Source organism: Nothobranchius furzeri, chromosome 2 (assembly GCF_043380555.1).
Source record: "Nothobranchius furzeri strain GRZ-AD chromosome 2, NfurGRZ-RIMD1, whole genome shotgun sequence".
In the NCBI taxonomy this organism is placed as follows: domain Eukaryota; kingdom Metazoa; phylum Chordata; class Actinopteri; order Cyprinodontiformes; family Nothobranchiidae; genus Nothobranchius; species Nothobranchius furzeri.
This window is the reverse complement of record NC_091742.1, coordinates 59,152,636-59,178,016: the sequence shown is the minus strand read 5'-3', so window position 1 is coordinate 59,178,016 and position 25,381 is coordinate 59,152,636. Positions and strand designations below refer to the sequence as shown.

Below are 25,381 nucleotides of genomic sequence, written 5' to 3'. Positions count from 1 at the left end.
GGTAGGTGTGAGTGTGGAGATGTGGAGATGGTTAGGCACGTTCTTCTGAGGTGTGGCCGATACGCGGTGGAGCAGCAGACTTTGTTTGGAGCTTTGGGTGCATTGGGGGTGACTGTGCTCAGTCTGCGGAAATTACTGGAGGTAGTGGAGTGGTGCAAGATGGGAGCATTGTTGCGTTTTCTACGGACGATTTGAGTCTACGACAGGCTGTAGTCAGGTTTGGCTGTAGATAGGCTACGTTTGCACTGCAGGCCTTGATGCTCAATTCCAATTTTTTGAGTAAATCAGACTTTTTTGCGTGGCCATTCACACTATGACTGAAATGTGACATGTGAATGCTTCATGGCACCAAAGCGAATGTGCAAAAGACAAGAAGTCACACTCAGTGGAGCCAAAACCAGGAGCGGCGCAGTTGTGCCGTAATCCTGATCCTGTGCTTAAACTATCAGTGAAAACTTTCACACCTGTTAAGTCTTCCATTTTGGGCTGGAAACTGTTTTAAAAACTGTAAACTATTTTACTCATTGTTCCTGCCGTCTTCCTAAATTATTATTCACCGATAATGTTCCAGTAATAATTCATTCACAGAGAATCCCCCCCCCCCCCCCCACACACACACACACACACAGAGACCAGTGAGACGCTTCGCTCCAGCAGCACCATCATCTCTCGTTCACATTCTTTCTTGTATTTTTAATTCCTAAACTTAAAACAGAATGTCCAGACACACTCCTGAACCCTTCTGTCAGAGCTGCTCCTCAGGAACATCCACACACGACGCTCACCTCCGCTGACTCAGTGACGTAGGAGTCTGATTTAATGCAACATGACTATTCAGATTGCAGTCGCTTTCAAAACCATCAGATATGTGTCGGAATCAGTGCTACATATTCAAGTGACACGGATCTCATTTAAAACAATCGGATCTGTGCATTCAAATTGTCATAAAAAAATCAGATATGACTCCTGTGTGGGGTAAAAAGTGACGTCTCTGGCATGGATACGGGCACCCAACCTCCCCCGTAAGGAAGTGAAGGAAAGTGAACAAGAGGCCAAGTGTGGAAGATTGTGGGTTGCCCTCTCCTCGCACATGTGAGTGGTGCAATGTTGGTGCTGGTGCCTCTGTGTCTTGTCAGGGCTTTGGGCCACGGAGGGCGTGATGTGTCCAAGGAGCGGAGCTGTGCAAGGGGACTGCAGGAGATGAGAGACGGCGGTGGGCGCAGCAGCGAGCGAGGGGACGACGCTGGAGTTGTGGCAGCAGCACATACGGGTTGTTGCAGGAGATCGGCTTTGTGCCTGACAGCCAAAGAACAAGGTGGAGCAAACTGGATCCCAGCTACATGGGTCAACGCACGGTCAGTTGGAGCCAAGAGTTGGCTCCTCGTACTGGACACTGTCCCGCCCCTGGTGATGCACAGGATGTTTTAGACTGTTTTAGGACTGCTTTTATGTTTTTACTCCTTCAACCTTTGAAGACAGAAATTTTTAGCATTGTCCTTGCCCCTCCTCCCAATAAATTATCTACTTTGGTCTTCAGTGGTTCTCCTGTCTGTTCTTTGGACCACCTGAGTTGCTTGTTCCCTCTTGTATCCAGAACCTACAGCAGTGTTGAGCTGCAGCGGGTTGACATATACGTAGATGTATTCATAGAAAGCTTCACAGTAGCGCGATGGTTAGTGCTGTTGCCTGGGGGCAGCAGTAGCTCAACAGGTTGAGCGGGTTGTCCAGTAATCGGAAGGAACCTTGCCTGCTGGTGGTGGTCGGAGGGACCTGTGGCGCCTGTGCTCCGCAGCCTCGCTTCTGTCAGTGCGCCCCAGGGCAGCTGTGGCTACATTGTAGCTAATCACCATCAGTGTGTGAATGTGTGTGTGAATGGATGAATGATACACTGTAGTGTAAAGAGCTTTGGAGTCCTTACTCTGAGAGGCGCTATACAAGTGCGGGTCATTTATCATTTGCAGCAAGAAGGTCTGCAGCCTCTTTTCATGGAGTTTGCATCTTCTCCCTTTGTACTTTAAATTAAGGTTAGAAATTTGCTTACTAAAGTACAGGTTCGGTGTGTAAAAAAGGCACAAATTACAAGGGTACAAATTTTTACCCACAGTTACACGTACAAAATCACAGTTACAGGTACAAAATGGTACCTCAGGGTACCACCACAGTGACAACACATTGTATCCCTAAAGGTACAATTCTGAACTTCAGTTTCTGAATGTGTATATCATGTGACCCAAAGTTTCCTATTTAGGGACACCTGTGTATTTTTATGTCACTACTGCATATCACTGCATAATAAAGGACCTTTGCTAATTAAATGGCCTCTTGTTATTTAAATAGGGCGTGCACAATACCGCGCTGCCTTGGTAAATGTGAAAGGATCACAGCTAGAGGGTTGGAAAGTGGAGGTTTGCCTGCCCGGTCAGTACATACTGAATATTTCATTGTGTAACAAGATAATGCCAGTACCAGTTAAACTGATGAGTTATACTTTCTTACTGCAGAGGGGATGAATGACCTATGGTAGCGCTTTGTTTTACATCGGATGTGTCAGTCTGCCTTTGAAGGAGCTGTCCATGGCCTCTACAGTGGAATGTTGTGGGTGGGAGGCGTTTTCCAAGATGGAGGTCATCTCCTCAACTGAATCCAGTGAGCAGTGTAGATGCGATCTAGCTTCATTAACTGTTCAGTTTCTTCCTGTCTTGGTCAGAGCTGCCTGCACCCAAACAGACCACAGCAGAGTGGGTAACAGATCCAACAACAGAGTGATAAAAAGAGTACCCAAGGTCAAGCAGGTTTGGCAACATTTTTTGTAAGACAACAATAAAGGGGACATTATTTAAACATCCTCCTTTTGTCTGAGTCATGTTTTCACAAACTACCAAGTCTCCTGGTCTAAACGCAAGGTTTCATTTTTTAGGAAGGTATTGTTTCTAAGTTTCGTTTTTCTGGAAATGAGAGTTATACTTTTAAAGTGCTTTAACTGTTTTCTTTCGTTTTTAATTCAGGTTTTCCCCTAAATGTTTTCTACTTCTCTTTGTAGCTCTGTTTGCATACACATTGTTAAGTCAGAGATATGAGTCAGACTGGAAAATACCTGAAATTTTAAAGTACTTGAGCTTCCACCCTAAAGAAATCTACTGATTATAGTTGGAGTCTAAACACTGCAGCACAACTAGACTTTTAGGCTCCAGTCACAATTCCTGCACACAAAGTGCTGTTCTGTTTTAATCTAAAAGTAAACATGCAACTAATTTATAAAATTAAGATGGCACTTTCTCCAGCTGAAGGGCGCCTAAATCATGCGGTGCTTTCCATGAAAAGTTTTCCCCTCGGTTTATGTTCTGTGAAAAAGAAACTAAACTGAAAGCAGGTACTTCCGTTTGCTTGCATTTATGACACTGAGGCTTGACAAATGTTGACTATACTACATGTTTTATAATTCCCCTTACAGCACACACTTCAATGTCATAGGGATTAAATAATGCTCTACTAAGCAGTCGACATGTATGTTAATAGATTAAACAAAGCCTTCTTAAGTTATGATAATCAATATAAATTGAAAGAAGTTGTAGAAATTTTGGGTTTTCAGAGCAAAACACAGATTCACCTTAAATTACCACAGTTATGAGCCTGAGGTCTTCTGACATGATTCATAGTATCAAATCTTCATGGTCTTTACTTAATAAAATATTATGTATTCATTGCACACTTTAAAATTTTAATACAACCACAGAAATTCTGAATTCACGAGACCTTGCACAACTTTTCACTTTCTTTTCCCACTTGTTTGTAAATGTGTTTAGCTCAAGACGAAGTTCATCTTTATTTATTTCTGTGTGTCATATCTCCTGACTGAGCAGAAATTGAAACTCTTATCAAAATATCACATGCAGTAAACAGCAAGTCTGCTGATGTGTCGCATTTGATTGAATGCCGTTTAAATGTTCTGTTTTCATGCTATTAGATTTAGCTTCTTACATCAGTCACAATAAATCACGTGACTACAGCCAACAGACTGGGTCTAACACTTTCTTTTCCAGGTTAAGCATTTTATTGTGTTGCTTTAAAGAAACTATTAATATGTAGGGTAATTTTGAGCTATGAAATCAACACGAAATGATTAAGCAATACTAATTTCACTTTTTGAGTGCATGTATTTTTGTGACTGTGGCGCCCCCAAGGGATGGCCTGTGGGGGCCTTGGACATCTGTATAAAATAGCTGGCCACCCCTCTGGACCCCTCAGGAATACCACCTCCTTCAATAAATAATTTTCATCTTTACACAAGCCATAAGTTTTCTTAATCAATATGCACACACACACACACACACACACACACACACACACACACACACACACACATATATATATATATATATATATATATATATATATATATATATATATATATATATATTAGGGCTGTCAAATGATTACAATTTTTAATCAGATTAGTCAGAATTTTCAGTGGATTAATCAGGATTATCACTATTTGAAACCACACCTGAATCCTAACCCCTCTGGGCCCCCCAGGGATACCACCTCCTTCAAAAAATAATTTTCATCTTTACACAAGCCATGTCTTCTTAATCAAGACACACACACACACACACACACACGTATATATATATATATATATATATATATATATATATATATATATATATATATATATATATAGATAGATAGATAGATAGATAGATAGATAGATAGATAGATATAGATAGATATATATGTATATATAAAAATAAGTATATGCATATACAGTATATGTATGTGTACTTATGTATATAATTATATGTATATGTATATATATATATATATATATATATATATATATATATATATATATATATATATATATATATATACTGTATATGTGTGTGTGTGTTTTATATATATATATATATATATATATATATATATATATATATATATATATATATATATATATATATATATATATATATCTGTGTGTGTGTGTGTGTGTAAATGTACATATACACATATGTATATATACATATGTGTATATGTATATTTATATATATACACACACACACGCACACACACACATATATATATATATGTGTGTGTGTGTGTGTGTGCCTTGGATCATCCGAGTTGCTTCCCTTCCTCTTGGATACAGAGTAAATCTTTGTGAATTGGCCACATAAACTTGTTTGGAACAACCTCAACATAACCATGGAGTTCCTCTCAGTCTGTCTAAACATTTTTAGAAATATTGTTTATTTGGAGAAATATTGTTACACATCTTAAAACTCAAACACACGCATGCACACGCACACACAAACACACACACACACGTAAATACATCCATTTACATTTTGAGATAAATGATATCTGTCTCACTCAAATGTGTAAATATGTCAGTTTGTGCTAGTTCTCCATGCTCTTTATGGTGCCATCCATGTCACTCGTTTGTGTCTGAAAGTCACTTAATCGCACATCCTCCATGCTCCTTCGTGTGTTGCCCTCCTTGTCACCCATTCCACCGCCTTGTTTCTCCACAGGCCCCTCTTCTTCATCAGCTCTAAAAACCATGTGAATGACAGAGGTGTCTTTGATTCCATATTTAGCCAGCAGTGTTGTTTGTCCTTCCAGTATCTTGTCAACAAACTTCAGCTGCAAGTTTTTGTCATCTACACACAGGAAAGCAAGAAAAAAAGGCATGAAGAAATCCAGAGATATTGTGGGAAACTCCCCAACAGATACTCAAAAACACAATACTTGCTTTTACACCGGAAGAACGGTTCAGAGTGCAAATGGTTTCTTTGTTGCTAATCTGTAGGGAATATCTACAAAAAAATTCTACAGAAAGTAGCAAAGGGTCCTGAGAAATGTCGCTAGGTTTGTCGCAAGGCGCTTTTTGAAAAAAAAAAGTAGTTGAGGGGGGTCAAAAAGTCGTTAGGAACAGCGACAAAGTCGCTGAGTTGGCAACACTGCTTTGATATAGAATAGAATAGAATAGAATAGAATAGAATAGAATAGAATAGAATAGAATTCAACTTTATTGTCATTGCACATGTACAGGTACAGGGCAACGAAATGCAGTTTGCATCCATCCAGAAGTGCTTTAGCCGTGATATAGATGTATTACAATATATATTAGCAATAATATAGATGTGTAAGTATATTACAGAAATGGATCTATCACGTATGTTATAATGTACACGGCATGAAGTATGTTATGAATATTCTATGACTATAAGTATGCACAGGCTGTTGTTAATACAAGCAGTCCATGAGTTTAACGTGGGTCATATGTCAGGAGACAGAGTTCAGGAGTCTGACAGCTGTTGAGAAGAACCTGTTCCGGTACCTGGTGGTCTTAGTCCGGAGGCTCCTGTAGCGCCTCCCAGAGGGCAGCAGGGTGATCAGTGCATGTGATGGGTGACTGCGGTCTCTGATGATTTTCCTAGCCCTTTTCAGACACCGCTTCCTATAGATGTCCTTTATGGCAGGAAGTGGTGCTCCGGCGATGCGCTGGGCAGTTTTCCCGACCCTCTGCAACGCCTTCCGGTCCGAGGCGGAGCAGTTCCCATACCAGACTGTTATACAGTTGGTCAGGATGCTCTCGATGGTGCAGCGATAGAAGTTCACCAGGATGTCTGAGGACAGGTTGTTCTTCCTCAGAGTCCTCAAGAAGAAGAGGCGCTGGTGAGCCTTCTTGACCATTTCTTGATCTCCTGAATGTTTCATTAAAAAGGTAAGAATATCCTTAGATGAAGAGTGTTTTTTTCTTCATTTCTCCGACAAAATCATTCTTTTTAGTATTTTTAACCAACCATATTTGTTGTCTGTCAGAGGACCACAAATGTTGGACGCCTCTTTGTCTTCTTTGGTACCAGCCTCTGGAATGTGAATCACGAAGTATGTATTAAACAATTTCAGATAAATTAATACAACAGCTGATGTTGCCATTCACACTAAACAACAAGAGTGAAATGAAAAAAATAATAAAATAAAAAATAAATCTTACCTTTGCTGCTTTTTATTTTTCTGTAAAACAGAAGATAGGCACTACTGGATCTAATGTGGAAAGAAGGTTAAGTCATTTTAAAATATGACAAATATATGGAACAAATTAGAAAAATAACATGACTTACTTTTCAGACATTTGTCTTTTGAATGGCTGGTTATCAACCTACCATGAAACCAGTAAACATAACACTCTAAATATCCTACAGCTTTTTTCAGAAAATCTTTAACAAAACTAATAAAAGGAAGATCATTTTCCTTTGCGACAACGGAATCAATGAAGTTCTCGTCTCGTCGTCTCGTCTTCCTCCGCTTATCCGGGTCCGGGTCGCGGGGGCAGCATCCCAACTAGGGAGCTCCAGGCCGTCCTCTCCCCGGCCCTGTCCACCAGCTCCTCCGGCAGGACCCCAAGGCGTTCCCGGACCAGATTGGAGATGTAACTTCTCCAACGTGTCCTGGGTCGACCCGGGGGCCTTCTGCCGGCAGGACATGCCCGAAACACCTCCCCAGGGAGGCGTCCAGGAGGCATCCTGACCAGATGCCCAAACCACCTCAACTGGCTCCTTTCGATCCGGAGGAGCAGCGGTTCTACTCCGAGTCCCTCCCGAATGTCCGAGCTCCTCACCCTATCTCTAAGGCTGAGCCCGGCCACCCTACGGAGGAAACTCATTTCGGCCGCTTGTATCCGCGATCTCGTTCTTTCGGTCATTACCCAAAGCTCATGACCATAGGTGAGGATTGGGACGTAGATCGACCGGTAAATCGAGAGCCTGGCTTTCTGGCTCAGCTCCCTCTTCCCCACGACAGATCGGGTCAGCGTCCGCATCACTGCAGACGCCGAACCAATCCGCCTGTCGATCTCCCGATCCCTCCTACCCTCACTCGTGAACAAGACCCCGAGATACTTAAACTCCTCCACTTGAGGTAGGACCTCTCCCCCGACCCGGAGGTGGCAAGCCACCCTTTTCCGGTCGAGAACCATGGTCTCAGATTTGGAGGTGCTGATCCTCATCCCAGCCGCTTCACATTCGGCCGCGAACCTACCCAGCAAGAGCTGAAGGTCAGAGCTGGATGAAGCTAGGAGGACCACATCATCCGCAAAAAGCAGAGACGAGATTCTCCTGCCACCAAACTCGACACACTCCACACCACGGCTGCGTCTAGAAATTCTGTCCATAAAAGTGATGAACAGAACCGGTGAAGTTGTGCCAGCTATCCTCGTCTTCCTCGGACTTGATCGTTGCAGTGTAATGCCCTTTCCCAAGACTCCCAAAATGGTCCACAAATGCATACAGTTCATATTTGTGATTCTAATTAACAAAGAAAACACACAGGTTGTAGAATTCAAAACCACATTTAGGCAATCACATAGACAGCCTGAGGTGTCTAATTTAGCATATCATAAAGTCTGACCTGTCTTCCTACACACATTAGTGTACTGTGACCTCAGTTAAATGGTTTGTTCCAAGGAAAGCTGGTTTAAAGTTAAAGTCCCATTAGTTATCATCACACACTGGTGAAATGACTTCTATGCTTTTGAACCATCCCCATGGGGAGCGGTTGATCATCTCAACCAAATGTGAGACTTTGAAAAAGTCCTCAATCCCGTCAACCTGAAAACACGTTTATGTCACATTTACTGATTTATGTCTCCAGATGACAAATGAAAATGCTGTCAGATCTGCAGGCTGTTCAGGACTCACCATGCTGTAGTTTCTGTTAGAGGAACTCCTCAGAGGAAGAGGAAGATTCCAGAAAGGTTTCTTCTCATCAGTGACTGCACCACATTCACAAACAGTCCTGTGTACCAACTCTCCTTTGAATATCTGAAAAAATAACATAGAAAAATATTTTAAATCTAAATTAGATTCAAAAGGAATCACAATTACATCATAACTCCTCTTTTACCTGAGACGCCTCATCGCTGGTCTGGGTTAAAATCTTCTCCAAATACTCGGCAGCATCGTGCTGTTCGTTTACTTAGTGAATAGAAGAAAATAAATTAAATAAATTAAAATGATTGCTCCACGGATACGAAACTGTTTAAAGACGAGTAGAGCATGCTTAGAGAAGTATAAGCCCAACATGAAACAACCCCAGGATGACCTGAAATTAACAAATAACTTAAAAATAATAGTCCTTATCATGGACGTAGTTTGGGGGGACATGTCCCCTCCATTTTTTCCAAAATCCATTTTTGTCCCCTGCACTTTTTACCGTCCAAAAGCTCTATTAAACAGACAGTAGTTGAGCACTAGGACCAAGCGGAAAACAAGCGCTTGTGCTGAAGCCAGTTTCCCATTAAACCGCCCACATTGGCTCTGCTGATACTTCCTAACTTGTGATTGGCCGTTTCTGCCATCTGTGTACTTGACAGTTCTGCATTCCTGACATTGCATAAAAGAGCCTCTAGGCTGTAGTACATACTTTTGGTATACTTAGTGTAAACCCCCCCCCCCCCCCCACCACCACCACCACCACCACCACCACCACCACTCTGGTCCTCATGCCAGTTGTGCCCCAGTGATGGGAATTCCGGCTCTTTTTAGAGAGCTGGATCTTTTGGCTCAGCTCACCAAAAAGAGCCGGCTCCCAAGTGGCTCCTCAGATTTTCTGTTGCGTAGAGTACATTTATAACCAAAATAATGTAAAACTATATCTAAAATGATTTTATAATGTAAAAAAATGCAATATATCAAATATTTATCATTTCTATGGATTTAACTAACTAACTAACTAACTAACTAACTAACTAACTAACTAAAACTTTATTTATATAGCGCCTTCACATGGCCCAAGGACCAAACAAAGCGCTGCACAGCAGAAATAAGCATTAAAATAAATACAAACATATAAAACCATTTAAAAACCAACAAAAACATGTAGATAAAATCTAGGTGGGGCAGCAAAAAGTGCACAGCCATCAGTTAATGGGACTCTTCCTGAACAAAAGCTAAAGAATAAAAGTGAGTTTTCAGCTGGCTCTTAAACTTGCCGAGCGTGGTGGCCTGTTTAACCCATGTAGGTAGCTCATTCCAGAGCCTCGGCCCCAGATTTAATTACTGACCACTTTAAGAAATCTCTACTTTCCGACTGCTGGCGCTCATTTTCTCATCGTCTTCGTCACACTCTCCTCTCTCTCTCGCTCGCCTTTTTCCTCCTCCTCATTCCCTCTCGTCTCCCTCCACCCGCATGTGCTGTGCTGTCTGTCTGAGTCTGATCCTCCCTCCTCCCCGCCCCTACTGCTCTGTGCGTGGATAGTCTGGACACACAGTTACACATGTTGACCAACAGTGTTGGGCAAGTTACTTCAAAACTGTAATGCATTATTTATTACTTGTTACCCTCATTTTAATGTAATTGATTACATTATAATATTACTGATTTTAAAATTTAAGGCATTACACTACTTTAGCATTACTTTAAGTTACTTTTACCAAAACAATTTCAATATGAATTAGGTCATGTGATGCTCAGTGAACTCATGACACATCCAGAGGAATGAGATGTGGTGTCTGAGCATTGCTGTTAAAATCAGTCAGATATAATAACAGTTCTTTATTAAATAAATGCTCCCGCAGCAATGAGTTGAAATCACCGGGCGAGGGCACAGATTATGAACTCAGCCGAGGCAAAGCACGTCAGAAAAGTACAGAAAGTACAGAGAATATGGGCTGATATGAACGATCGCAAGTGAATTATTTTGTTTTGGTGGAGCGATTTTGTGAATATAACAGCGGCCGCGCGCAGGACGCAGCTGGAGTATTTGAGCCGTTACTGCTGCGTCTTCTCTGCTCATAGAATGCCCGCAAAGCTGAGTCCATACATGACGTCATATATGTAGATACCGGATCTTTATTTTGAGCTTTCCGCAATTTTAATTTTTAAGAAACCCACATCTTGATTCTGGGTTTAAAAATGCATTGTAATTACCGCGTTACTGACAATTGTACCGAGTAAATATTACCATTTTCTTTCCCTGTAACGCCTTACATTACCACATTACAGCAAAAAGCAATGCATTACAGTAATTAATTATTTTTGTACCGCGTTACTCCCAACACTGTTGACCAATCGCCTTTAGCTTTCACCAAAGCAAGTGGGGAGGGGGGAGGGGACGGCTTACGTCGTTCACTTCAAAGAGCTGGCTCTTAGAGTCGGTTCGTTCGCGACCGACACATCACTATTGTGCCCCCCCCCTTATAAAGTCAAAACTACATCCATGGTCTTTATCCTCCATTTATTCCAAGGCCTCAATCTTTTTAATTCATTCTATACTTTACCGTTATCAATACCCAGCATCTGTGTAATTTCCACTGTTTCTGCCTTGTGCTTCTTTAGATTTTCAAACAAGTTATTGAGTTGGTGATCAGCGAAACCTCCACAGTCATCAGGATATCTGTTAAAACAAAACAAATAAGAAACACATATTCTTCATGACGTTTAGAAAGAAAATGGACATCAACACAAACCTCTTCACAGCCTCTCTGAAGTCTCTGGTCACAAACAGAACCTGCAGCACGCTGTTCAGGTTACTTGTTGCTCCTTGGTTTTTTAAGCCATGGTATCTGCTGTCTGGAAGAGATTGTTTGTAATTGAACACTATGACGATTTCCTGTTGAAATGTTACGGAGAGATCAGCATGGGTGTCTTACCTTGACTGCTAGCAAAGCCAGACCTGTGAGAGTGAATCCAGATATGACTCATATTGAGATGACTACGGTGGTGTTAATCCAGTTCTCCTATACCACACAGACACATTGAGCAAAGTAAAGAAAACACTTGTTGTGAATTCTGTTAGACCAAGAGACTCCACTAAGAGGCAGGGCAAAAGTTCTGCTTTAATGTTGCTTTCAAGGTGAGTCTGAACTTTAGTCTGAACTTAAGACAGAGTTGTATTTCCCTGACACTTGACGTACAAGAAAATACAACAATAAGTACATGACTTGTGAAAGCCATTACTGTAACTCAGCCATCATTGTGGATAGCTCTTTGGACAGTTTGGTGTGACAACATAATGAGACCCATATTGAAATGTATCTAATGCAATCAATCCAGAAAACACAAAAGTATTTGAATTTTCCATTAACCCTCTCGAGGCAGGCGTTGCAGATTTGCAACAGTTAAAACCTACCTACCTGATTACTCCACGTACGTATTTCATGAGCATTTTTTAACTCAGAAGTACCCCTGATGCAGTGGCGGTGCCAGGGGGCGCTAGGAGGCACTGTAGCTACACCTGGATTAGTCATTGCAACCCCAAGTAAATATTAGATTTTTTTTTTTTTTTACAATTTAATTTTAATTTAACGTGTGGATGTGATAATATTTAACATACAAAACAAAAATAATCAGTAAATTGTAGGGTTATCTACATACTAGAATCAACACTGTTGCTATTCAGTTGTTAGATTCTGAGAGAAGATCCAAACGAGTTAACAGTGAAGCTTCTATTACATATAAATATCTAGGATATTATTTATATTGAGATATAAACTCATATGCCAACGAGCTTGGTCTAATTTTAATCCAAAGATTAACGTTTAATTTAAGATAATTAAATTCAATAGCAAAATTTTATTTTTGAATCAGAGGTTAGGAATCTTTGCTTTTTCAATAACCAGAAATATTTATACCTTTCTGTGTTTCATTTCAAAGAATGAGGCAAGTTTAAAAATGAAGAATTTATTACTAACAATTTTAAACTTGACGATTTGAAACGAAAATTTAAATGACAGTTAAAATAGACAATTCATGGATGACAATTTTCCAGCTTTGATATTAAACTTGTTTAAAAGGCAAACCTGTGGCTGGATGAAAGCTAAATTGAAAATACGAGTTTGGATGCGTGGATGAATTCTCAGAAGGTTTCTTTCAGACAAAGAAGCGCGTTTTGGGTTGGAAATGATGGTTTTGCAGCGAACTGTTGTTACTTAGAGAAAACAGCATCAAACACAATCTGTGTGCTACCTCACCCAGCAAGACGACTCTTCGTGAGGATCCGGAGGTCAAGGGAGGATGGTGTCGGCCTCCAGGTATTTGGTCCGGTAGAGGAGACTCGAGGACCCGACTCTGGTCCGAAGATGTCGCCGGGTACACAGTGTCGAGCGTCTGGCTTAACTCTCAAGGAGTTTCTCGTCTTAACTCTCAACATCAATAAGTCTGAAAGAGTTTTGCGTCAGCCGGCTACTGTTACATTTATTCATAGCTATTCTCATCGGCGTGACAGAACAGCAGGTGGAGGTTAGGGACGGCCGTTCCCTTATCCTCAGTGGTTGGTTCACGAACTGAAGTTTCTCTGCTGGAAATTAGTTTAACAAAGTCCTCAGAACACGTCCACTCTCAGAGCAAGAAAGCTTTGGTCATGAGTCAAAACACGTTACCCTTACTCTGGATCAGTTCTGAATGAGCTGGTTACGGTTGAGATGACCTTCTGGTTTCCTGAACACACATTATCAACCATAATCATAGTAATTATTATTATACCCAAAGCATAATAATTCATTTCAGTAATTAAAACACATTTATACTGAACCAAGTGATTATTTATGATGATTATAATAAACAGTAATAAAGTCAAAGAGTTTATTAAAATTATTATTTAGATTATTATCGTGAACTTGAAGTGTCCTTCTTCTGGGACGGAACAGCAGCAGATAAAGGATGATATTCTTTAGACATCAGGGCTCCTGGGTTAATCCGTGGAACTAAAAGTTACAGTCTGACCCGGCTTGACCCAGCTAGGAAAATATGACCTTTGTCACAAATTAGAGGCCCTTCATCACGCTACAAAACTATCATATAGATAGTAAAAACTTAAACCAAAACCAGAAATTAATGTTAACCTTTGACCTCATTTTCCACCTGTGAACGAGTGAAAGGTAGAGCTAGTGGTAAAATGGATCGTTTTTGTTGCCCACATTTCCACGGGTTCAGTCAGAAACAAATGAATCTTTGGAAGTGATCTCAGACCCACAAAAACCTACGGATCTGGATGAAGAGAGTCAACCCTCAACAGCCGCAGCAGTCGAGGGTTTTGCCGCTGGAAATGCTAACACTAACGTTAGCTAACCTTGCAACACTATAGACGGTTTTCTGTGTGGCTGTATGTGTTTATGATTTCATGGAAAAGTCATTGATTGTTCATATGTTTATGATGTATATTAATGATTGTTTCAGGTGTTGTTGAGGTGTTGTGCACGCATGTGTATCTGCTAGTGTTGAATGTGTTTTAGAGAACAATAGGTACGCATGACCACTTCCTTCATAGCACCCTCAATAAAAAGACTAGCTCCTTCATAGCACCTGCAGAAAAACATTTCTGGAGCCGCCACTGATCTGATGGACTTAGTTGTTCGTCCTTTTATCAAAACTTGTTTTGAGCCTGAGAGGGTTAAGAATCGTCCTGATGTCTGCAACAACATACAGACATATACAGATGTGGACAGAAGTGTTGGTACCCTTCGGTCAACAAAAGAAAAACCCACAATGGTCACAGAAATAACTGAAATCTGACAAAAGTAATAATAAATAACAATGCTTTGAAATTTTAACCAATTTTAACAATTGCAAGTCAAATATTGCTTTTCCACCATGCTTCAATGGAACTATTTAAAAAATAAACTCATAGAACGAGCCTGAACAAAAATGATGGTACCCCTAGAAAAGACTGAAAATAATGTGACCAAAGGAACATGTTCATTTAAGGTGTGTCCACTAATTTGCATCACAGGTGTCTACAATCTTGTGAGTAATCATTGGGCCTATATTTAGGCCTCCAGGTAGTCACAGGGTTGTTTGGTGACATGGTGTGTACCACACTCAACATGGACCATGTGGGTTTAGTGGGTTAACAGCAGCGTTTTCTCCCAGGAGTCGGGAAACCCTCAATTCTCCTGAGCTACTGCAGTGTGGCGCCAAACAGTCCTGCCAAGTCATCCGACTGAGGTGGGACTGGCTAAACCTTTACATTCAGCCGCTGCTGGGAGATGGCAGCAGGCAGTTCTTTGATCAGCGCAGTAGAGGAGGAGTATAGGAAGCCTGGAGTAGAGGCTCAAGTTGGAGGTGGCCTGTCGTCACCTCCAGACTGTCCAGGAAGGACGTGTTGGCAGGCCAAGGGCTGGAAGCCTCTAATTTCCCTGTGGGATTAATAAAGTATTGATTGATTGATTGAATCATGTTTTTCTGCCTGAGTTTGAAAGGATATGTCCCACATGGTTAAAACATTTGCTGCCTGAGACACTCACATGTCTGGGATCAGGCTCAAAATCAGTTTTGATAAAAGGATGAAACACTAAGTCCTTCAGGGGTACTTCTGAGTTAAAAAAAATGCTTTTTAACTGTTGCAAATCTCCAACGCCTGCCTCCAGATGGTTGAACTAAGTGAGCAGGAAGTCTTTGGCAGTGCAGTTGGATCTGCTGCAGGAGGATCCAGACGTGGATGGAGGGCTGGAACATCATACAGGACGGTCTGCAGAGAGAGCTTTGGAATAATTCCTCTCACTGTCCACTCCGTCGTCCATCTACAAGGACTGCTGGGCTGGCTCAGACGATAGCTGTTACATCTCTAAGACGTATTCAGAAATATGAAATGAGGAGATGGTTTATGGATCCACTAGTATCACAATTGTGACTCTTCAGCAAATAAAACCACAGTGTTGTTTTTTATAGAGGTTCCTACATAAATGACTTGCCTTTGAACAGCAGTGGTCTGGTGGTATCTCCTCCAGGACAGAGCACCGCAGACCTCCTCCATACCAGCCTCTCGTAGTCTGCAGCATCTACCTCGGGGTCATCCTCCAGGGTCACAACTTCACTGGCACAGAGGCAGATGTGCAGAATAGTGCATGCTGATCTGTAATAGATAAAAAAGTTTTTTTTTGTTTAAAACTGTAAAACAAACATATAACCTGCAGACAGTACACTGGTTCTGTTCAGTTTAAAGAAAAGCAGCAGGGAATAGTGAAATAAAACTACAGAGAATTTACATTTTTAAGACAGATCTACCGTAAATCCTCCAATACAGGCCGGTATTCAATTAAAGGTCGGGTCTCCAATTGAGGCCGGTGTCAGAGTTGGTTGAGGTAGATAATGGCCGGTCTCTTATTGTGGCCAGGTGGAATGTAGTAACAAGCAAGTACGAGCGTCCCAGCGGCAGGGTTATAGTCCTCAAATCAACCAGCAGGAGGCAGTAGAGGTACACGCAGACCTTTATTAGGCGTTTTCTTCAACGCTTTGTAACGCTACAGACACGATCCTCTATCATGCTCCTACCACACAGAGTCACGGTGTCAGTTAACCATGCTAATTCAACCCGCTCCACAGAACACACATCACCTTCCCTGTGGCTTACATAACACTCACACAACACGCAAATCAGCACATGGGAACCAGCAGAACGATAGGAAACACATATAACACAATACCCAGAATGCACCTGGCTTACAATCCCAGCCAGGTCATTACACTATCAAGTTCAAAGAGAACGTGCTGATTATGCTGCAGAACACTCTGGAGAGCAGCAGTAGGGGGTGTATGAACTAGTCAACTTCACTATAGTGACTTTTTATGCCTGTCGTCGACTAGTCGCTGTCACGTGATAATGACCGGCAAGATGCAGCCCTCGGAAAAGACAGCAGCCTGCTGTCAGCAGGTGACAAGCTCCTGCGCTCTGGGGTGGGGGGGGGGGCAACGCGCTGTGCCAGACCGTAGGTACTGACACGCGATCGTTCATGTCGGTTCGTTTCCTTTAATGTTTTCTGTCTTTTATTTGCGCCTGATGTGTATCGCTGCTGTGGAGCGGGGCGCATCAACTTGTCCTCCGACGCACAGATCACTGATGCGGCCGGCAAGCAGGGAGCGCTCCGCTGTTTTCGCGGTCGGTAGATCTGCCTCCTGAGCACGGCCACAGTAACAATCAGGTGTCGCCACCTCAAAAACTAATTTAACACGCGCAGTGGCGGAGCTTCATATGTGCAACATGTGCGGCCGAACAGGGCGGCAGTCTGGAGGGGGCGGCATTTAATTAATTTATTTTTTTATTTTATTTTATTTTTTTTTTTTTTCTTCCATCAACCGATACATCAACAAAACATAGAAATCACATGTTCTTCATAATAATAATAGTGATGAGTGATGATAATAATAATATTTCTGTAATAAAAGCACAACAAAGTCATTGTTTGCGTTTATATTGGGATTTTATTGCGCCCCCTTGTGTCCGCCGCGCCTCTGTAGTGCGCTCTTTAGCGCCCTTCTTCAGGTGGGGGGCGGAGGGATCTCGGAGAGTGATGATGGAGGGATACAGGTACCGTTTCACATATCACCGCTCACAAACATAATGAAGAAGAAGCGGTCGAAGCCATCTGGTGCCCAATTTCGGAAAAAAAGAAAAGAAGAGGAGGAGAAACGAGGAAAAGATGCAGGTATGCATCTCTTTATTATTTAGTTGGTATTTTTCCCGCCTGTCCCCCAACTTATTGATTAACTAACCTCTCTAATCTGTACGTTTTGCATGGTGCTATGATGATCCCTTCAAATGTCTTTTGCTAGCTTCTTACGTTGCATGTATTTAGAACTACTTCCAACCGCTAGCTTTTTCTTTGCCAAATGAGCTTTTATGAAAAGCTAAGAGTGGGAAAACCGAAAGGCTGATAACCAAACGCTATCAAATTAAAATGAGTCTTTGAGAATTTTGCTGAAATACATTGACGGCGGGCGGCAGGTCTCGCGCCGGCGCCATTCGCCTTTCTTTTTGGACTCGGGAAATGAGCTACGTATTATTTACCCCACGAAAAACGGAGCGGCAGCGGGCTGCTGGAGGTGCCCTGCTAGTAAGATCCCGTGTATACTGTTAACTGCCATAAAATAAAAACTATAATAGCTAGAGCAGTCTTTTTTTTAGCTGAAAGTTGAGACTGTCTCGCCTTTCAGCACTGTACAAGTCGATGATGTCATCGTGTTGCGTTAAGTGTGCTGCACAGCACACCGCGGCTATGTTAACTCACAGTGGCCTTGAAGCAGCGTGAGAGAGTTGAAGAATTTAACCAGTTAAAATGGATTCATGGATATTTAATCAATAGTTGTGGCTCCTCTGGTCATTTAGTTCTTTGTGTGCCGGAGACATTTGCTGAATAAGGAAATAAAAACTTAAAATGACAAAAAAATTAGGGGAAAACACTTGTTTTGTATCATATTAATTATTAATGATTAATTGATTGTTGGTATTTCAACTTTTGGTAAAGGAAAACACACAATTTCCAGGCAGCCCCAGTCTGGAGAAGTGATGGTGACATCAGCCATTAAAAATAAATAATACTCTGAGGTTTTTATGAATAATTTGTACTTTTACTTGAGTATTTCTCTAAACCAGTACTTTTACTTGTAAATGAGTAATATTTTAGCAATGTAACAGTACTTGTACTTGAGTACAGATTTTCAGAATTCTTTCCACCACTGCTGAAAACTGTAAATGCTCATTGTAACATGTTAATTAAAATGCTTAAGCAACAGACGTGACATGAAGATTGTATTGTTTGTTTTATGCAACATCAGGAGCCCTACGCAGATATTTTGGGATGACATCAGCTGCCACTAAGGAACAGCCATCTACCTCCACTGCTCATAACAGTAGGCCAGTATTTGAACTTGAGGAGGGACAGTCTGCTGGCACCACATCTGCCCAGGAAGATACTTTAGGTGGGTTTTGCACATGTGTGTGTGTGTCCAGCAAACATTTAGCTATAGACATTTAAATAGTATTTTCACAGAATATGGGAATTGTTCCATATAGCAATGTGGTGAGTTATGCTTCCATTTTCTGTCAATAGAGAGACCTACCAGTATATGTGAACTTGATGAGGGACAGCCAGCTGCCACGTATCCCCAACAAGATATGTCAGGTAAGTTTTGCACAAGTGTGTGTGTGTGTGTGTGTCCTGCAAACATTAGAGAAATTTGAATGTCACATATTGTATTTTAATAGAATATGTGAAATGGTCCACATAGCAATGTGTTGAGTTATGCTTCTGTTTTCTGTCAATAGAGAAGCCTGAACGATCAACCAATGAGTCCCAGTGAAGGTGATGATGAGCCTCTTTCTTCAGACCCAGCCAAGTGGTCATCACCAATAACCAACAACATACGCACAGAGCTAGTTCGAGGAGGACCTACCAAGGTGCCAACTACTTTCATATTTCCCAGGAATGAAGGCGATGGCAGGTGTTGTCATCATCACTATTTCAGTAGAACTTTGACAAGTGGTGAGAAGGTGGCCAGGAGCTGGATGTTGTATTCGGTTAGCAAACGTTGTTATATATAATACACTCCACGCAATTTGAAACAAAGTTGTAGGTGTAATTTTTTTTCTTGTGTGTGTGTGTGGGGGGGGGGGGGGGGGGGGGCGTCACGGGGGATCTCGCACAGGGCGCCATTTAGGCCAGCTCCGCCTCTGAACACGCGATCGTTCATGTCAGTTCATTTCCTTTAATGTTTTCTGTCTTTTATTTGCGCCTGATGCGTTTGCTGCATGCTGTGGAGCGGGGCGCTGCGCGCATCACCTTGTCCTCCGACGCACTGATCACTGATACGGCCGACAAACAGCGAGCACTCCGCTGTTTTTGCGGTCGGTAGATCTTTTAGAACTGCAGTTCAAAGGTAACTCATGAGGTGAATATATATGAACCCAGGTAGCAGTTTTTCTTTAGGATTGAGAGGAGATGCAGGAAGATAATAACAGGACAGAAAAATAGTCAAATAAAAACAAGTTAGTTTTTGTACCTGCTGTTGCAACAAACAGCCACCATTGAAGGTCATCAGAAGTGAGGAACAGAAAATGAAATAATTATTTTAATGTTTAGAGCAGCAGGAACTCCGAGAGGCTGCAGGCGCATCAGTGAGTTTGCGGCCGCTGCGCAGGGGGAGGGGGGAGAGGGCTAAAGCAGGGGGAGGGGGGAGAGGGCTAAAGCAGGGGGAGGGGGGAGATGGCTGAAGCAGAAACTACCGTTGTTAAAAGAAATGTGTTTAACTTTGAAAATGTGGGCGCAATTTTAATTGTCAAAAACTCCAATGAACATTAGTTCATTTTGCTCAAATGGAAATAGAGGCCTGCCTCTAATACTGGCCCTCCTTCCAATAAAGGCCTGGAGCTTGATGAGCTTGAGTCAAATAGAGGCCCGGGCCTGTATTAGAGGATTTACGGTATATCATTATTAGGCTTAAGTTGAATAAACAAAAGCACACTGAAAACACTTCAATGCTATTTTATTAACAAAAAGCCTGTTTTTAAAACTTTTACCCCCATTTGATGCTAAATAAGTAGTAGGTCCAACTTACATTAGAAAACATCCGGGGATGCGGTCAATTGCCTTCTCCAATTCCTCAAAGCACATGTAGGTTGGTTGGGTGAACTCCCACGCACCCTCCATGACCCCCCCCCCCCCCCCCCCCCCCCCCAAGGTACAGAGCTGGTTCAGTGTTCCTACTGAGATTTGCAGTAATCTTTGTGGCCACTAGGTGGCGTTTGAAGACTGTTGGTGGTTCTGCAGTAAATCAGTTTCCCCACCTACATTACATTATATTATTTGAATGTATTTGATGTTTTGCACCATATGGCATTTGTTTTATATTAAACCTTTTTACACGTTTTGTTATTCTGTGTACTATTCGTTTGTCCAGTAGAGTTCTGGAAACAAACCTCTGAAGTAGCGGGTTGCTAGCTTTCAGAGGCTCTCTGAAGATTTAGAAAATTATGTAGTTAAAGTTCCAACTAAGAAAGAAGTTGTGGACTCTTATTTTTCCTGTGATTCAACATTGTAAATAAATAGTTACCTATTATTATATTTAAGGTTGTAATACATAAAAGGAGCATTTTGATTCGCTTTCAGCACAGCGTTCTGTTGACCCAGAAAGAATTTAAACAGTGCATGTTTATGTTTTTGAAAAAGAAGATAATAAGTGTTAATGACAAGCTGAGAAATTGACCCAAATGAATTGTTTATTTTATAAGTGTCAAGTCAATTTTATTTACATCACATAGTAGCTGACCAAAGCGATTAACTAAAATAATAACAAGTGCACTAAAAACAGCAGCAATGCACTACAATGCTAAAGATAAGATTATGAAAAAACCACTCAAATCATAAAAATATAACAAAGCAAAACAGCATAAAGCAGCGAAAGAAAAAGAGACCAGTAGAAAACACTCATCCTTAAAGGGACTTTTCGGACTTTTGAATTTTTATGCTCGCGATTGCCCCCTCAGGCCAAAAGCGTAACGGCAGCTTCAATAGTAGGCTCGTGCACAAGGCCCGCATGCTGTACGTGCACACTCATTAACGAAAATAACAGCAGAGACAGTCCCGTGTGTGTGTGTGGCCCGGAGGACAGAAGAACACAGCAAATTAATAAAATAATGTGCTTCTGTCTCTGCAGCTGCACTTTCTCGTCGGCCGGCTGAACGTGCAGTGTGTGTGTGCGTGTGTGTGTGTGTGGCCCGGAGGACAGAGGACATGAGAATGCGCAGCTAATTAATTAAATAATTAAATAATAGCCGACAAAGGTTTATGATGGGTCAGTCCTCCTGCATGCTCAGATCATTCCCTTCCCTTGCTTGAAAAATTGTTCCAAAATGAAAATTGAACCCACATCTTTTTTATATGTGAATTCAACGCCGTTCGGCGAGTCTCAAATAAAAATTTGGGCATCTTACTGTAAAAAAATATATCATTGATATAAAAAAGAAACTTCAAATAAACTATGTTCACAACTGGAATTGAACCTAAGTCCTCAGCATGAGAGTCAGCCATCTTACTAGGTGAGCTTAAGCACCAATAACATTTGATGTATCTGTAACATTTATATCCTTGATGACAGCTGAGAAAAGTTGACAATAATAATAACCGTCTTGTTTTTTAAAAAAAAATTATCTCGGTGGATTACCGTGGCTGCGGTGTAGGCGCGGTGACCCTTACCAGCCACCGTATCATCTGCTGAAGTTGCCGGCGGCACAGGCATACTTTGTTGTTTACAGCCAAAATTTTCTTGAAGCTAAAGCTGAAATAATGGCCAAAGGAGGAGACGGCAGCGCTCAGGACATTTATTATCCCTTAAAGGAGACAAAGTGGGAAGTACGGGCGTTTTTTGGATATTTGAAGAATGCAGAGGGACAGTTGATAGAAGACGGCTATCCTGTTTGCAGCATGTGCAGGAAACTGTGTCTGTGAAAGGCAGCAACGCTTCAAATCTCATGACACATCTGCGTGACCATCACCCACAACTCTACAGTCAACGCAAGGCAAGCTAACGTAGCGTTTTAGCTAAAATGCGTGATCCCAGGATTTGGATTGAGGGAGAATGCAACGAGTCGCTATATAAAGCAGCCGCAGCGCCGCTACCTGCCATTGAACTGTGTCGCGACACCCCCATGTTGAAATGACGCTATGCATTACGGGGATCCCAGGGGCATATAAGAGTTGGTCTCTCTCCGAGAATAATTATGAATTTAACAATGATTACTGCCTGATGACATTTTCCCAAATCTGCAAAGCTCACTGGAAGGACACAAACCAAGGACAACATTTTCCTGATATAGGGTTTATTACTCAAGTAAGGGTGAAAAAGTATCTGATTAGAAGGCTACTTGAGTACTGAGTATCATCTGATCTAATATTTTTCAAATGATGTCATCAAACAGACAAAAAATAAGAAGTTATGGGCAAATATTGGTATTTTAAAGACTAAAGTGGAAATATGTCAACAAATAAACAACATAATTACAAAATAACAAATTTTAGGCAAAATTTAGACACAAACTGAGGACAATATTTTCCTGATATACAGGGTTTATTTAATTGTCTGAAAATGTAACACGTTTAAAAAATACCGCGATAATACCGAAAACCGTAATTTTGGTCACAATAACCGTGAGGTTAAATTTTCACACCGTGACAACCCTAGTGTCATCTACATACAACTGGAAAAAAAACATCCAAGTTTCCTCAAGATGGAACCATGAGGCAGCAAGTATAGAGAATACAACAAAGGGCTAAGCACTAATCCATGAGGAATCCCAGGGGAATGCATTGACACGAAGCCACCTAGAGTGACAATAAACAATCTCGCAACCAAATAGGACACACACCAGTCCAGAGCAATGCCTTGAACCCTAACAAAATGTAACCAAGCATTCAGAAGACTGTGGTCCACAGTGTCAAATGCAATTGACCAGTCCAACAGCACCAGAATCACAAATGTCCAATGAGTGTTGCTGCAGTCTGCTCGATTATGACACTGGCCCCGGAGCACTCCGGCTGTTCTGGGATTCTCCAACACAACACACAGATATTAAAAGCTCTTAATATGAGCAACTTATCATAACCAGGCAACACTTCAGCTAAAAGTCCGGGGATGATAAAATAGCACACAGCACAGGGTCAACCCTACCAAGTTCAAGGAGATGAGGTATAAAACAGGAAAAACAGCTTAATCTTATTTCTTGTGTTCACTTCTAAACAATACTATAACATTAGCTGACTAGGACTTCAGTCTTCAGTGTTTCATCTCCAATTCCTTTGTTCGTTTTTGTGTTTGCTTTGTCTGTTCTCATTAATGTAAAGCACATTGAGTTGCCTTTGTGTAGGAGATGTGCTTTACAGATAAAGCTGTCTGGTCTTGGCTTGACTGATCACCAGAGTATCAGGGCAGGGTTTGCTTCGACAGCCAGCGGTAGATAATCGACTTGTGTCTCCATGAGGAGCTTCAGACCGTGACTGTGCTGCAGCTGAAGGAGGAGATAGAGGAAACGTTTCAGTGCTCTTCTATAAACTGGTTTTGTGAGGACCGGTTGTAAAGGAATCCAACATTATGTTTTCATAATTAGTCATTTGTTTAAACAGAAGCCTTCCAGAAAAACTATGCTTGAGCATCAGCAGCTGATACTGAGATAGATTCTCATGCCATACGATGCATCTGAACGTGGAGATGTCTGCTGAACAGCAAGTGGGAAGTTTCACATGAACTGCAGATACAAAGTGTTCCACATTTTTTTGCCCACAGTTTTTCATCCTTAGCCTTAAATAATGTGACTGTCATATAATACCAATCTGTATAGTAGATTAACAGTGTTGGGCAAGTTACTTAAAAACTGTAATGCATTATTTATTACTTGTTACCCTCATTTTAAAGTAATTCATTACATTACAATATTACTGATTTTAAAATGTAAGGCATTACACTACTTTTGCATTACTTTAAGTTACTTTCACCAAAACAAGTTCAATATGAATCTGGTGATCTGACGCTCAGTGAGTTCATGACATATATGTGGAAAGTGATGTGGTGTCTGAGCTAGGATTGCTGTTAAAAACAGTCAGATATAATAACAGTGCTTTAAAATGATTGTTTATTAAATAAAAGCAACAACAATCTGTACTCTCAGCACGCTGCCATCTTATATTAACTGAGCAGGGAGTGAGGTGGTGGGGGCTCCAAGCCTATATTTGCCTTGGTCCCCAAATGCCTTGATACGGCCCTGGATGTGGGACTGACTTCTGGGGTGATCTGATTCTATCAATATTAAATGCTTATATATTATTGCTTTTCACTGGTAAAAATTGTGTATTGGGGATTAATCTACCTACTTTTTTCTTTTCAAGCACTTTGTTTTGTTTTCTTGATTTTATTTGAATAATTTCCGGCCCTTTCTCTCTCTAACCTTCCTGCATGCTGCATGTTTTCTCCGTCTTCCAGAAAAACTGTAAACTAGATTTCCTACTTTCTACCTAATCAGCCAAAGGGATCTACCGAACGCAAAAAGAAATAAAAGCTTAATATGCGCTGTGCTCCAGCAGCAATGAGTTGAAATCACGGGGGCACAGATTATGAACTCAGCTGAAAAATACATGAAGTACCAGAGAATATGGGCTGATATAAACGATCGCAAACGAATTACTTTGTTTTGGTGGAGCGATTTTGTGAATATAACAGCGGCCGCGCACAGGACGCAACTGGAGTATTTGAGCCATTACCGCTGCATCCTCTCTGCTCATAGAATGCCCGCAAAGCTGAGTCCATAAATGACGTCATATATGGAGATACTGGATCTTTTTTCAGGCTTCCCGCAATTTGAATTTTCAGGAAACCCACATCTTGATTCTGGGTTTAAAAATGCATTGTAATTACCACGTTACTGACAAGTGTACCGAGTAAATATTACCATTTTCTTTCCCTGTAATGCCTTACATTACCACATTACAGCAAAAAGCAATGCATTACAGTAATTAATTACTTTTGTACAATGTTACTCCCAACACTGTAGATTAATGTAATTTAGGTTTTATTTAAAGTAAACATAGAATCAGTTTGGAGGTGAGTACAAAAAGCTGAA

General features: G+C 41.3%; 1 long non-coding RNA gene across 1 annotated transcript; it reads right to left on the bottom strand.

Moving 5' to 3' along the window:
* Positions 1-7,030: 7,030 nt before the first annotated feature.
* Positions 7,031-8,997, bottom strand: LOC139066297 (uncharacterized). Its single transcript, XR_011519229.1, has 3 exons — positions 8,908-8,997; positions 8,703-8,825; positions 7,031-7,050 (listed from the first exon to the last, which is right to left on the bottom strand). It is a non-coding gene; the product is annotated as an uncharacterized lncRNA (long non-coding RNA).
* Positions 8,998-25,381: the final 16,384 nt, after the last annotated feature.